Below are 13782 nucleotides of genomic sequence, written 5' to 3'. Positions count from 1 at the left end.
CTTTGAGATGCGAATACATTTGAATGTACAGTATGATATCCAGCACAAAGCAGAGCATCGCGGTTGTTCTCGTGCCATGGCCTAGCGTGCAGCAGAGTGATGAGCTCATCATGCTGCGACCTTGTCACACTGCCGCTGCTGGCGATGCAGAGCGGAGCAGAAGAGGCGGGGACGCGGCGGCCAGCGGGAAGAATGGTGAGCAGTGCTTCGATGAGGAGCAGGAGCTGAGCTGCTGAAGATTAGAGATCTGACATTTCCTGTGTATAGGGAATGGGCCATGGTGTTAGTAGTACATGAGGGCAGCCGCACAGTATTGTCAGTGTGTGTGTTTGTGTGTGTATGAGTATGTGTGTGTGCATGAGTGTGTAAGGGCTCATACTCATATGTGAGAAACTCAGACGACTCTCGCACATCAATACCCAGCACTGCATGCAGCTGAACGCTCCGATCTGAGTGCCGGCAGCAGTGCCAGGTAATGACATGCGAGTCTCTATAATATCTTGATAAAGGCTGGAGAGCCGAAATGTTGATGCTTATTTATCTGTACTTCATCTTTTTGGTCCCTGTACAAATAATAAAAGCAGCTATATGAACTTATTGAATTCTGGTATTTGTGTGCCGAGGTTGTTTTTTCATAAGTATTTATATTTTGTTGGCAGTATAATGATACTTTTTATTTTAAAGGGCAATGTGTCAGGAAATGCCGCTGAAGATGGAAAAGAGGGAAGTTTGCAGACTCTAGCTGTGGGCATGAAATCTCATTATGGCGCCTGTACTACATGAAGAAAAAAGGGACAGAATGACTCCAATCAGGTATGATGTCTTCTATAAGGTACCAGGATGTAAATGTTTGTAATACTGACTACATCTCATAAGTAGTGAGGTCCCTGCATGGTCCACAGTCCCAGTATCTCCTTATCATAGTTAAGGACATACTGGGAGGTATATGTTCATGTCATACCAGTGTATCATGGTGCTGATCTAACACTGAAATTGACCACTGTAATAACCGTGATGCTGCATTCATCTACTGATGGTGGATCTAATGTTGTGTTGATTTACTGACGGTGTTTCTAATGTTGTATTCATTTACTGACTGTGGTTCTAATGTTGTGTACATTTACTGACAGTGTTTCTACTGTTGTATTCATTTACTGACTGTGGTTCTAATGTTGTATTCATTTACTGACTGTGGTTCTGACCCTGCATTCATCTACTGATGGTGGTTCTGTCCCTCCATTCATCTACTGATGGTGGTTCTGTCCCTCCGTTCATCTACTGATGGTGGTTCTGTCATTGCATTCATCTACTGATGGTGGTTCTGTCCCTCCATTCATCTACTGATGGTGGTTCTGTCGCTGCATTCATCTACTGATGGTGGTTCTGTCGCTGCATTCATCTACTGATGGTGGTTCTGTCACTGCATTCATCTCCTGATGGGGGTTCTGACCCTGCGTTCATCTACTGATGGTGATTGTGACCCTGCATTCATCTACTGATGGTGGTTCTGACCCTGCATTCATCTACTGATGGTGGTTCTGACCCTGCAGTCATCTACTGATGATGGTTCTAACGCTGCATTCATCTACTGATGGGGGATCTGTCCCTGCATTTATCTACTTGTCGGTGGTTCTGGCGCTGAATTTATCTACTGATGGTGGTTTTGGCGCTGCATTTATCTACTGACGGTTCTGTCACTTCATTCTGCTACTGGTTCTGATCATGTACACATGTAGAAAACCATAATGTGCTTCATGGCTATGTTAAAACTGAAAATTATATGGTTCCATATGTGATATCTGAGGTTCTGTAGGAAGGACCAGGTGTGACCAGTATAGAGCATTGTAAGAAAAAAAAAATTCATAGGTAATGATGAGTAGCATAACATACTTTGCTTTACTACATATCTGAAAATGTATATCCAGTTTAAAAATAATACATGAGTAAAATATGTGATTTGTCTGATCAACAGAATCGCTCATCTGAGCTGATCCGAGTACTGTCAGGTTTTTCTTTTAGCAGCTCTCAGACAGGCAAAACAATAGTAGGAATATAGCCTACGAAGCAGCCAAAGGTAAACATGTTAAAGGGGTTGTCCAGTTTTAAGTTACAAGTCACTGTATGTCTGCAGACTTGTGAATCCTCACATTGCTCGCAGTGCTGTGGTGATTCGGCAGGCGTGTGACTGCAGGTATGTGATTTGCATACATGACAACTAGCCTTGCTCAGCCTTACTTAATAAACGTACTGAGCAAGGCCAGAAACAGTCTAGTTGTAATGTGGCCGGGAATATACATATCACATACTTGATCACAAAACTGCCCTCTCCCACCGCCAGCACCAGAGAGTCCTCACAGCGCACATGATGTGAGGATTCACATATAGTGATTTTAGACTTGTAGCTTAAGATCGGACAACCTTTTTAACGATGGGCCTCACCTCTATAGTAAACCACTTTTTTTTACTTTTGCTGGTATTTTTGGTGAAACATGCAACAATTCTAGTGGAAGTGGTCATCAGAACTTGTTACCTGACCCATTGGAGGGGAAGGGGGGTGCATTAATGGTCCTTTTATCTTAGACTCTGACCCATTCCTGTACTTGGGGGCTGAGGGTTCATGTGGGGGGGGGCACCATCAGCTTCATCTGAATAGGGCTCCAAAGTACCTTGTCACAGCCCTGGGAGTGGGTTACTGCTCAGTAATTCAGACAACATGTGCTCTCTTGTAGAATTTGTGCACAGAGCACTCTAGTTGAGCAGTGCCAGTTTCATTCCTATTATCTGCACGTCTAAACAAGACTGTTCTAGGGCTCATATTCATTTTGTTTTGCAGCTGCTGTTCCGTGTCACATAAGCCTCAAATAAACTCCGTGACAGGAAGGCAGCCCCTTGACATAAAATAGACACTTTCCCTGCACCTGAGCTGTTCATGTTGATGCGTCCCTACCCCCAAACACTGAGTAGCTTACAAAGGTTTTCTCACAAAAAATCTGCACAAAGATCCATTATTTTTAAGAATTGTTAGTGGTTAAGAAACAATATATATCTATATATCTCTCTCTTGTTCTATACATACTGTATGTATATATACAGAACTGTGCAAAGGCTTTCACCAGGTATGGGAAAATACTTCAAAGGGAGAATGCTTTCAAATTTATAAATGTTAATGGTTTATTTTTAGCAATTAACAAAGTGCAAGGAAAATATACAAAAGTGAAATCTAAATCAAATCAATATTTGGTCTGACCACCCTTTAGTTTTAAAACAGCATCAAATCTTCTTGGTACACTTAAACACAGTTTTTGAAGGCACTCAGCAGGGAAGTTGTTCCACATCTTGGAGAACTAACCGCAGATCATCTATGAATATAAATTTGCTCAAATAGTTCGGCGATTCTTCCATGAAAACCAAACCTTCATTTTATATAGTGGGAAGTTTGAATAACCCTTGTATTCACAAGTATAAAGAAATTAAAAAAAAAATAACATATTTGGCGTTGCTACGCTCATAAGGGTATGTGCACACGCTGCGGATTCTGCTGCGGATCCGCAGCGGATTTGGTTCTGCAGACTTTGTACAGTAGAATGTTAGCCAATATGATTTCAAATCCGCAGTGCACATGCTGCGGATTTTTCCACGCGGATTTGCTGCGGTTTTAAATCCGCAGCATGTCAATTCTTTCTGCGGATTCCGCAACAGTTTGACACCTGTTCCATTGTCCAGGTGTCAATCCGCAGCGGAAAACCGCTGGTAAATCGGCAGGAAAACCGCAGGTTACTTTACCTGCAGTTTTACCTGCAAATCCGCGCTGAAAAATCCACAGGTGAATCCGCAGCGTGTGCATTCACCCTAAAAATCCAGTCAACGAAAATATAAAACTAATTAACTTGTATGATAAACACAATAAAGAGAAAAAAAATCATAATGTCAGAATTGCTGTTTTAAGGTTACGGCACTCCCCTAAAAAAATGTAACAGTGATCAAGTTTTTTTATTAACCTAAAATTGTATCAGTAAGAATGTAGGTTTGTTACTCAACAAAACAAGCCGCTAACAGATGCGTCGCTACAAAAATAAAAAAGTTGCAGCTTTCAGAAATGGTAACACTGTTAGGCGTCAGATTTCCAGCGCTGCACAGCGGGAATCCCGAGCCTTGCCTCCGACGGTCTCCCATTCCTTCCCAGCCGCAGAGGAGCTTGCTCAGCAAACTCGTCGGTCCCAGCGCTCTGTCCAGACCAGCTCTGTGGGTTTGCTTGCTGCTGCCACCCCTGGTTCAGCTTTGGCAATGCATACTGCTCAGCAGCAAGATCCTCCAGGGACTAAGTCCTCATGTCGGGCCACTGAGCATGCCTGTGGAGTGATCTCCCATTGGAGATCAAAGGTCATGTGCTCAGGTCCTGCTCGTGTTCGGATTGGCCCATCCGAGAAGCAAGGAGGATCACGGACGCCTGCGGCTATAAAAGGTTTGCATGGCCGCTCGGCCATGCTCTAAGATAGACTCAAATAGTTTGGTGTGTATGATGATGGATGCATGTATCTGGTGTCTGACTCATTATGAAACCCCTACCATTTGATACGTCTGTTGTTAGGGTTTAGAGACTGAGTCAGCGCCTGCTAGTGGCTAGCCTGTTGACCACAGTGCATACTGGCCGTCTGCACACTTGCACACGCCATTTATTTGATCCCTGTTGGTATCGCAGTCGCGGTGCCGGGCGCTAGCGGTCTAGAGGGACTTCAGTCCTGCTGTCTAAGGGCTGAGTTCTGTGACGTTACGCTAGCGCTTACTCTGCCGAGCTCTGTGAGCGAAAACAGGCTACGGCATCTATTTGCGGTAGTGCGGCTCTAAGTCATAAGAGTTCGCCTCGGTACACCTTGGGTGAGGTTAACCCTGTGTGTGCCGTTATTTCACCGCCATATCGCGTCCGCCATTACCAAGCAGCAGTTAACACCTCTGCACGGTGGACCCCGGGCTGCGAACGCACCTAAACACCATCTTATTATTTGGTGTGTTCCGCCAGCCCTTAACATTATCTTAGCGCCAGGGTCTGGCCGATAATGGCGGATGAACAACGACTGCATAGGTACATCCAGCAGCTGGAGGGTAGGTTGGCAGCGCTAGAGCGTTCAACCTCAGCTGCGGATGTTACCTCGGTCGCCGTTCAGGCAGCTACAGAGGCTGTCGCTCGTGTCTCCACGGCCAGTCCTGCCCCGACCTTGTCCCGCCTCCCGCTGCCCGAGAAGTTCTCAGGGGATAGTGCTTCGTGTAGGGGTTTCGTGAGTCAGTGCTCCATTCACCTAGAGCTGCTGGCTACACGATTTCCCTCTGAGCGGGCCAAGGTGGGATTTATCATCTCCCTCCTGTCGGGCAGGGCCTTGGAATGGGCCACTCCACTGTGGGAGCGTGGGTATCCCCTGGTACAGAGTGCCACACACTTCTTGGTCGCTCTGAAACAGGTGTTCCTGGGACCTCAGGCCACACATGATACGGCACTCCAGTTGCTGGCGCTAACCCAGGGTTCGTCTTTGGTCAGCCAGTATGCCATCCTCTTCAGAACTCTGGCCTCTGAGCTGGAGTGGCCAGATAAGGTGCTCATACCCATATTCTGGAGAGGCCTGGCTGATCATGTCAAGGACGCCCTGGCCACCAGGGAGGTGCCCACCACCCTAGAGGAGCTCATTACAGTCTCCACCCGGATTGACGTTCGCTTCACTGAGCGAGGGTTGGAGCGCTCCAGGTCCCGCCAACGCTATAAGTTGGCTCCAAATTTTGCCAGACCGCTGGAACCCCTCGGCCCACCGCCTGAGCCTCCAGAGGCCATGGAGGTGTCCCGCACAGGGTCCAGGGCCCGGTCCGTGCGGGTACCCCCAGTCTGCTTCCGTTGACGGCAGACTGGGCACCACGCTAACCAGTGCCCACAGCGGCCGGGAAACGCCCCCGTCTAGTGGTTATCGGAGGGGGCCTACTAGACACAGCTAATTTCTCCTCCAAGCTCCTGTTTAAAGGGGCGTTAGAGTTTGAGTCTTCCACTCTGATGGTGGAGGTTTGCGTGGACTCTGGGGCGGAGGGCAACTTTATGTCATCTGCCTTCGCTCAACAACACGCAGTCCCTCTGGTCTTGCTACCTCAGCCAGTCACCATTAGGGTGGTGAATGGGGCGACACTCCCGTCCCAAATCACCCACCAGACGGCTCCACTGAGACTCTCTCTGTCTCCGTCTCATCAGGAGATGTTGTCTCTCCTTGTGATGCCAGAAGGTATCGACCAGATCCTCCTAGGGGTTCCCTGGTTATGGGTCCACTCTCCCCACATAGACTGGTCCTCGGGGAAAATCCTCGCTTGGAGTAAGTCCTGCGAGGGTAGGTGTCTGAGGGACTGCATTCAGGTCGCTACTTCTGAGGTTCCTGCAGATCTCTCCTCGCTTCCCAAGCCATAGCGGCAGTATGCAGACGTTTTCTCCAAGAAGGCGGCGGAGATCCTTCCGCCGCACCGCCCTTACGACTGTCCTATTGACCTCTTGACCGGCGCTGAGCCTCCTCGTGGTCGAGTATACCTATCTCTCCCAGAGACAGAGGCCATGTCGCAGTATATCAGGGAGAATCTGGCAAGGGGATTCATTAGGAAGTCGGTGTCCCCGGCGGGAGCGGGATTCTTCTTTGTCCAAAAGAAGAATGGGGAGTTACGTCCGTGCATCGATTACAGGGGACTTAACGCCATAACCGTTAAGAACAAGTATCCTCTGCCCCTGATATCGGAACTATTTGATAGGCTATGGGGAGCGAGAGTGTTTACTAAGCTTGATCTGCGGGGAGCCTATAACCTGATTCGCATCCGTGATGGGGACGAATGGAAGACGGCATTTAACACCAGAGATGGGCACTATGAATATCTGGTGATGCCCTTCGGGCTATGTAACGCCCCAGCCGTCTTCCAAGATTTTGTGAACGATATCTTCCGGGATATGCTTGCCACCTCGGTAGTAGTCTATCTGGATGATATTCTTATTTTTTCTCCAGATATTGACTCCCACCGGAGAGATGTTCGCAAAGTTTTCGATCTCCTGCGGGCCAACTCCCTCTATGCCAAATTGGAGAAATGTGTGTTTGAGCAGGAGTCCTTGCCTTTCCTGGGTTACATCATCTCAGCCCAGGGTTTGGCCATGGATCCTGCCAAGCTACAGGCGGTGATGGATTGGCAGGAACCCCATTCTCTCAAAGCGGTGCAGCGCTTTATGGGGTTCATAAATTACTATCGCCAATTCATTCCCCATTTCTCAACTTTGGTTGCACCCGTGGTAGCCCTCACCAAGAAGGGTGCGAACCCCAAACTGTGGTCGGAGACTGTCTCCAAGGCTTTCGCCTCCATTAAGTCCCATTTTGCTAGCGCTCCCATTCTACATCGCCCTGATGTAGATAAGCCATTCATTCTAGAAGTGGATGCCTCCTCCGTCGGTGCTGGAGCGGTCCTTTTCCAGAAGGACTCGCAAGGTCGGAAGCACCCATGCTTCTTCTTCTCCAAGACCTTCACACCGGCGGAGAGGAATTATTCCATCGGGGACAGGGAGTTGCTAGCAATGAAGCTGGCCTTCTCAGAATGGAGACATCTCCTGGAGGGGGCTCGCCATCCTTTCCAGGTGTTCACCGATCACAAAAATTTGGTCTATTTGCAGACGGCTCAGCGGCTGAATTCTCTTCAGGCCAGATGGTCCTTGTTCTTCTCCTGGTTCCATTTCACACTACATTTTCTCTCCGGGGAGAAGAACGTCCGAGCCGATGCTCTTTCTCGCTCTGTGGTGTCATCAGAGGAGGAGGAGGAGCCTCGACTGATAGTCCCATCGGAGAGCCTGAGGACCGTGGCTCCGGTTGCTCTTGAGTCTGTACCTCCGGGCAAGACTTTTGTCGCTGTCCATCTGCGACCGGAGGTCCTCTCGTGGGCTCATTCGTCCAGAGTGGGAGGTCATTTCGGGATCAAACGGACCACTGAACTACTGGCGAGGACGTACTGGTGGCCGCATATGGCCCGTGACATCAAGGACTATATTCAGGCGTGCGTCTCTTGCGCCCAGAATCGGCCCTCTCGGCAGCGGCCCGCTGGGTTACTCTATCCTCTGCCGGTTGCGGACAGGCCCTGGGAGATGGTTGGTATGGACTTTGTGGTGGGTCTGCCCAAGTCCAGTGGCAGCACCGTCATCTGGGTGATCACCGATCATTTCTCCAAGATGGTGCACCTAGTACCACTCTCTCGGCTACCGTCGGCACGAGGCCTAGCAGCATTGTTCATTAAACATGTTTTCCGCCTACACGGCATGCCGGATAAGATTGTCAGCGACCGGGGTCCCCAGTTTGCTTCTCGGTTCTGGAGAGAGCTCTGTTCTCTGCTCAGCATTGAGCTAAATCTCTCTTCGGCCTATCATCCCGAGACGAATGGGTTGGTGGAGAGAGCCAACCAGACCCTGGTGACATATCTGCGACATTTTGTCTCGGCTAGGCAGGATGATTGGGCATCATTACTGCCGTGGGTGGAGTTCGCCTTGAACAACGCGGTAGCCGATTCCACCGGTCAGACCCCATTTCTCTTAAATTACGGTCAGCATCCGCACGTCCCCGTGCCCATGCCCGTGTCATCCACCGACTCTAGGGTGGCAGACTGGGCGGTGGAAACACGTGACATTTGGGACCGCACGCAGGATGCTATCCGGGTCTCCAAGGAGAGAATGAGGTCCTCCGCTGATACCCGCCGGCGCCCTGCTCTGACCTTTGCCCCTGGCGACTTAGTGTGGCTCTCGGCCAGTAACATCAGGCTGCGGGTGGAATCCGCTAAGTTCGCACCACGCTACATCGGTCCTTTCAAGGTCCTCGAGCAGATTAATCCTGTGGTCTACCGTCTAGCCCTTCCACCACACTTGGCTATCTCGGACACGTTTCATGTGTCTCTCCTCAAGCCAGTTCACATGTCCCGGTTTTCTGAGCCAGCTGCCAGAACATCAGATCTGTCGTCTGACGAGTTTGAGGTCAATGCCATCGTGGGATGCAAGGTGATGCGGGGCAAAAAGTTTTACTTGGTGGATTGGAAGGGTCATGGTCCAGAGGCCCGGACCTGGTGGAGAATATCCACGCTCCTCTTCTCATTGCAGAGTTTGAGCAGAGCGAGAGGAGGGGGCGTAATGTTAGGTGTCGGATTTCCGGCACTGCACAGCGGGAATCCCGAGCCTTGCCTCTGACGGTCTCCCATTCCTTCCCAGCCGCAGAGGAGCTTGCTCAGCAAACTCGTCGGTCCCGGTACTCTGTCCAGACCAGCTCCGTGGGTTTGCTTGCTGCTGCCACCCCTGGTTCAGCTTTGGCAATGCATACTGCTCAGCAGCAAGATCCTCCAGGGACTAAGTCCTCATGTCGGACCACTGAGCATGCCTGTGGAGTGATCTCCCATTGGAGATCAAAGGTCATGTGCTCAGGTCCTGCTCGTGTTCGGATTGGCCCATCCGAGAAGCAAGGAGGATCACGGACGCCTGCGGCTATAAAAGGTTCGCATGGCCGCTCGGCCATGTGCTAAGATAGACTCAAATAGTTTGGTGTGTATGATGATGGATGCATGTATCTGGTGTCTGACTCATTATGAAACCCCTACCCTTTGATACGTCTGTTGTTAGGGTTTAGAGACTGAGTCAGTGCCTGCTAGTGGCTAGCCTGTTGGCCACAGTGCATACCGGCCGTCTGCACACTTGCACACGCCATTTATTTGATCCCTGTTGGTATCGCAGTCGCGGTGCCGGGCGCTAGCGGTCTAGAGGGACTTCAGTCCTGCTGTCTAAGGGCTGAGTTCTGTGACGTTACGCTAGCACTTACTCTGCCGAGCTCTGTGAGCGAAAACAGGCTACGGCATCTATTATTTGCGGTAGTGCGGCTCTAAGTCATAAGAGTTCGCCTCGGTACACCTTGGGTGAGGTTAACCCTGTGTGTGCCGTTATTTCACCGCCATATCGCGTCCGCCATTACCGAGCAGCAGTTAACACCTCTGCACGGTGGACCCCGGGCTGCGAACGCACCTAAACACCATCTTATTATTTGGTGTGTTCCGCCAGCCCTTAACAAACACAAAGTTGTGATTTTTGTTTTAGCCACTAAAATATAAAAAAAAAAAAACTATACAGGTTTGTTACCATTGTAATCACAATGACCTGAAGAATCATGTTGTCAGGTAATTTTTACAGCATAATGAAAGCCATAAAAATTAAATCCAAAAACGAGTGACAAAATAGTTTTTCTCACCATTTCACTGAATTTTTTTTCCCATTTTTCAGTACATTACATGGTAAAGTGAATGTTGTCATTCAAAACTGCAACTCGTCCCAAAAAAAAGCCATACAAGGCTGTTTATGAAAAAATAAAAAAGTTATAGCTTTTGGAAAAAAGTAAGAAAAAACTTAAAGCACAAAAATGAAAAATCACCCAGTCATGAAGTGGTAAATGTAGAGTAGGATAAATAATACAAGATGATACTTCAGGCCTTGTGTTGCAGGTGCTATTCACCGTGGAGGTAGAGACCTAGAGTTAGATATTGAATACCATCACTGTATCCATCATACAGATTGAAGATGTGAAAAATAGTAATACATAAATATTAACCACCAGCTTCAACCATAGGTATCTTACCTTATCATCTACATGTCTTGGTGTAAAATTTTAGATTAAATAAAAACATTTAGTAATTATCAGATTTGAAGGATTGGTCCGAAACCAACATTGAATTTAATCCTAAATGTCTATCTATTTATTGGAATAACGTAATCATTTTTCTAATATACTTTAGTTAAAATTTCCTAATCATTCCTAATCTTTTTTTTTTTACTTCCATTCTGATGACATTTCATTTCAGAATCCCCACTGCATACTAGGATACTCAACCAGGACATCATCAGTGGGCTGGGGCTTCAGTCACTGTTGGAGCTGCATTCCCCACCCTGAAATGAAGTGTCATCAGTGATATCCGTTTCAGGGGCTGGGGGAGTCCAAGCTCTACTGAGCATGTGGTGGTTGCCAATTTCGATACATGCCGAGTATGAGCTCCTTGCTCACTGTACTATATTCCCCTGAATGTGCAGGAATAAAGGGGTAATGTTTCACCTTGTGGAGATACAAGGGGATCTTTTAAAGTCTTCTCACCTCGGCATATCAGGCTTGAAATGTCACTCTCACCCAGAAGAAACGTTACCCCTTGAATCCCGGTCAGATGACTCTCATCCAGCCAAACCAGATCTCACACTTTGCACAGTACCCCGAAACATAGTGTCTGCCAATTGAGATTCTGGTTTTGGCTTTTATTCTATGTCATATAACAAGGCTCGTTGGAGAGTCAATATTGACTTTTAGGATTGCTACTTCCTATAGGAGGCACTAGAGTTCTAATCCTCTTCCTCTCTGAAGAGACAATTTGCATATTTCCCAGAGGAGCATTGCAGCTTAATAGTCTCCACACCTTGGCATGCAGGCTAGACATATCACTCTCCGCAAGGAGAAACGTGAACCCTTGGATACCGGTCAGACGTCACTTACCCAGCCAAACCAGATCTTACACATTTCACTGAAGGGCAGTACCCAGAAACACAGTGTCTGCAAATTGAAATTCTGGTTTTAAGCCTTGCAATGCTCCTCTACAATGTGCATCACTAGCACAAGTTTTTTATTAAAAATGTCACAGTAATGATATCCAAAAAGCACTTTATATAGTTATATGGCACCTGCTCATTTAGTCAGTGGGGTGTGCTTCATTTTCTGTTCAGTCATGGGTATCATCATCCACTCAATTTAATTGATATCCCTGGTTGTCTGGTTGTGCCACCTGAATTCCGTCCTTGCACAGCGTGGCACTTGGAGCCGCGCTTGCGTGGTGTCAAGCGGGCAGCCACAGTTCCACAGTGTGTAGCATGGAGACAGCTGTGCTTGCACAGTGTCAAACGGGGATCCGCGCATGCACCCGTGATGCACGACTCCCTGCTCGACACCGTTCAACCGCAGCCGGCTCCATGTTACACAGTGAGCAAGCGTGGTTTCCGCTCATCACTGCATAAGCGTAGCTCCAAGTGCTGCAATGCGCAAGCGTGAGATTCCAGCCGGCAAATCAATCAAATTGAATGGGTGTTGACGATCGAAACTGAACAGTAAATGACGCACACCCCTGTAACTAATCGAGCAGGTACCATATAACTATAAAAGTGCCTTTTGGACATCATTACAGCGCCGATTTTATTAATAATAATAATCTTTATTTTTATATAGATATAAATATATATATATATATATAATATTGAATTTAATCACGTACTTAAGATGCTTGAAATGACATAACCGGTTCCCTTTAAAAATCTCACATTGACTTGCCAGGCTTGGTATGCCCCTCTCCACAAGCAGAAACATTACCCGTTGGATCTTGGTGAGACTTGCTCAAGAGCATGTAGCAAACACTTGGATGGGACACTGCAAAAGAATAACCGGAAAGGTCATCAACCTAGAAGTGATATTGGTATCTGTTCCTTTTAAGTGACACAGCATTTCAAAATGACTTCCACAGACTACTAGTGTGTATAATTGCAATCAAACTGTCAAAAACAGACTTCATGAAGATGGCATAAAGGTCCAATGTCCTGTAGTGAGACTCTTGCTCGCAAGTCAACACACTGCATTTTGAGCGGCATTTGCCACCACAACACCAACAGAACTGGTAGGTTTTCATCACAGATGAGAAAAGATTCAGCAGCGTTTTGTCAGCAATTGATTGTTTTTTGTAACAAGTTGCAAAAATTGATTAAATTTGACCAAGTTGATGAAAGTTAACACAGTGAATTAACATAGTAACGTATCTAAATGGTCTAGTAATCTAGCAGATTAAAACAATGGTACAATGTTCAGGTAATTAACAGGATGGTGATAAATTTAAAAGCCATCCAGGAGGTATGGAAAAAGATTAAACCGAAATTGTTTAACTATGGGGTTTACTGCTACTGATTCAACAGATGACACTTTAATCTCTTCTACCCAGGTTACATTTTTAAACAGAGGCCACATGAGATGACAGCCAGAAGGAAAATTAGTAGGAGTGAAAGGAAAAATAGGAAATGCATTTCCCAGATCTCCACCAGCAGAGCGATTAACAAGATTTACAATGAAGAGACCACCAATGTCACAGTAAACGTTCCTAAAACCTTGTCTGATGATTTTGTGGTAAATATTTCTTCTGCTACAATAACAGATTTCCAAAAAGAAATACTTTCATGTGGGTTATCTTTTTGTCTAGTTCAGAAAACTGATTGGTTTAATTTAGATCTTGAGTTACATAGGGATTTTTAGGCTATTAAGCTCTGATAAATATTTTTCCATGTATTTGAGGCATCCGATCAATAGGTGATTTTGGCCTCTTAAATAAGAGTGCTCATGCGGTCAAGACAAATATGGATGTTGGAGGCATGTGCTGCATATCCTGAGCATTCGTTTCTTCCTGTAACCCTGTGCACGCTGCAATCTGTCTGACTGGTGAAGGTCTTTGTAGGACCGAAACATCTCCTTGTTTTTGGATTGCCTGCACAAAATAAAATTATCTGCTTAAAACATTTACCTGAATGCCAAGTTTTCTACAAGCTTTACATGGGATAGGATCCTACTTGGGCACCATCCACAAGAGTGCCGTAATTACCATTTTTGAAATATGAAGGTTGTGACCAAAAATTAAAGAATTTGAAAAATAGAGTCAAATAAGTTATAATATCACAACATTAGCATATAGGAACAAAGGCTG

The 13782-nt window shown here is 46.9% G+C and overlaps 1 long non-coding RNA gene across 2 annotated transcripts in view; it reads left to right on the top strand.

The window, feature by feature from the left end:
- LOC141086208 (uncharacterized) overlaps positions 1-13782 on the top strand; it is a 56781-nt gene that overhangs the window by 29693 nt on the left and 13306 nt on the right. For both annotated transcript variants that reach the window (XR_012231540.1, XR_012231541.1), the window contains exons 2-3: positions 685-813; positions 13030-13211. This is a non-coding gene — a long non-coding RNA (uncharacterized lncRNA). The remainder of the gene's footprint in view (positions 1-684; positions 814-13029; positions 13212-13782) is intronic.

This window comes from Dendrobates tinctorius, unplaced genomic scaffold (genome assembly GCF_039654945.1).
Source record: "Dendrobates tinctorius isolate UK_male_01 unplaced genomic scaffold, ASM3965494v1 ptg000030l, whole genome shotgun sequence".
NCBI lineage: Eukaryota > Metazoa > Chordata > Amphibia > Anura > Dendrobatidae > Dendrobates > Dendrobates tinctorius.
Note: the sequence above shows the minus strand (reverse complement) of the source record. Positions and strands in the feature narration are given on the sequence as shown.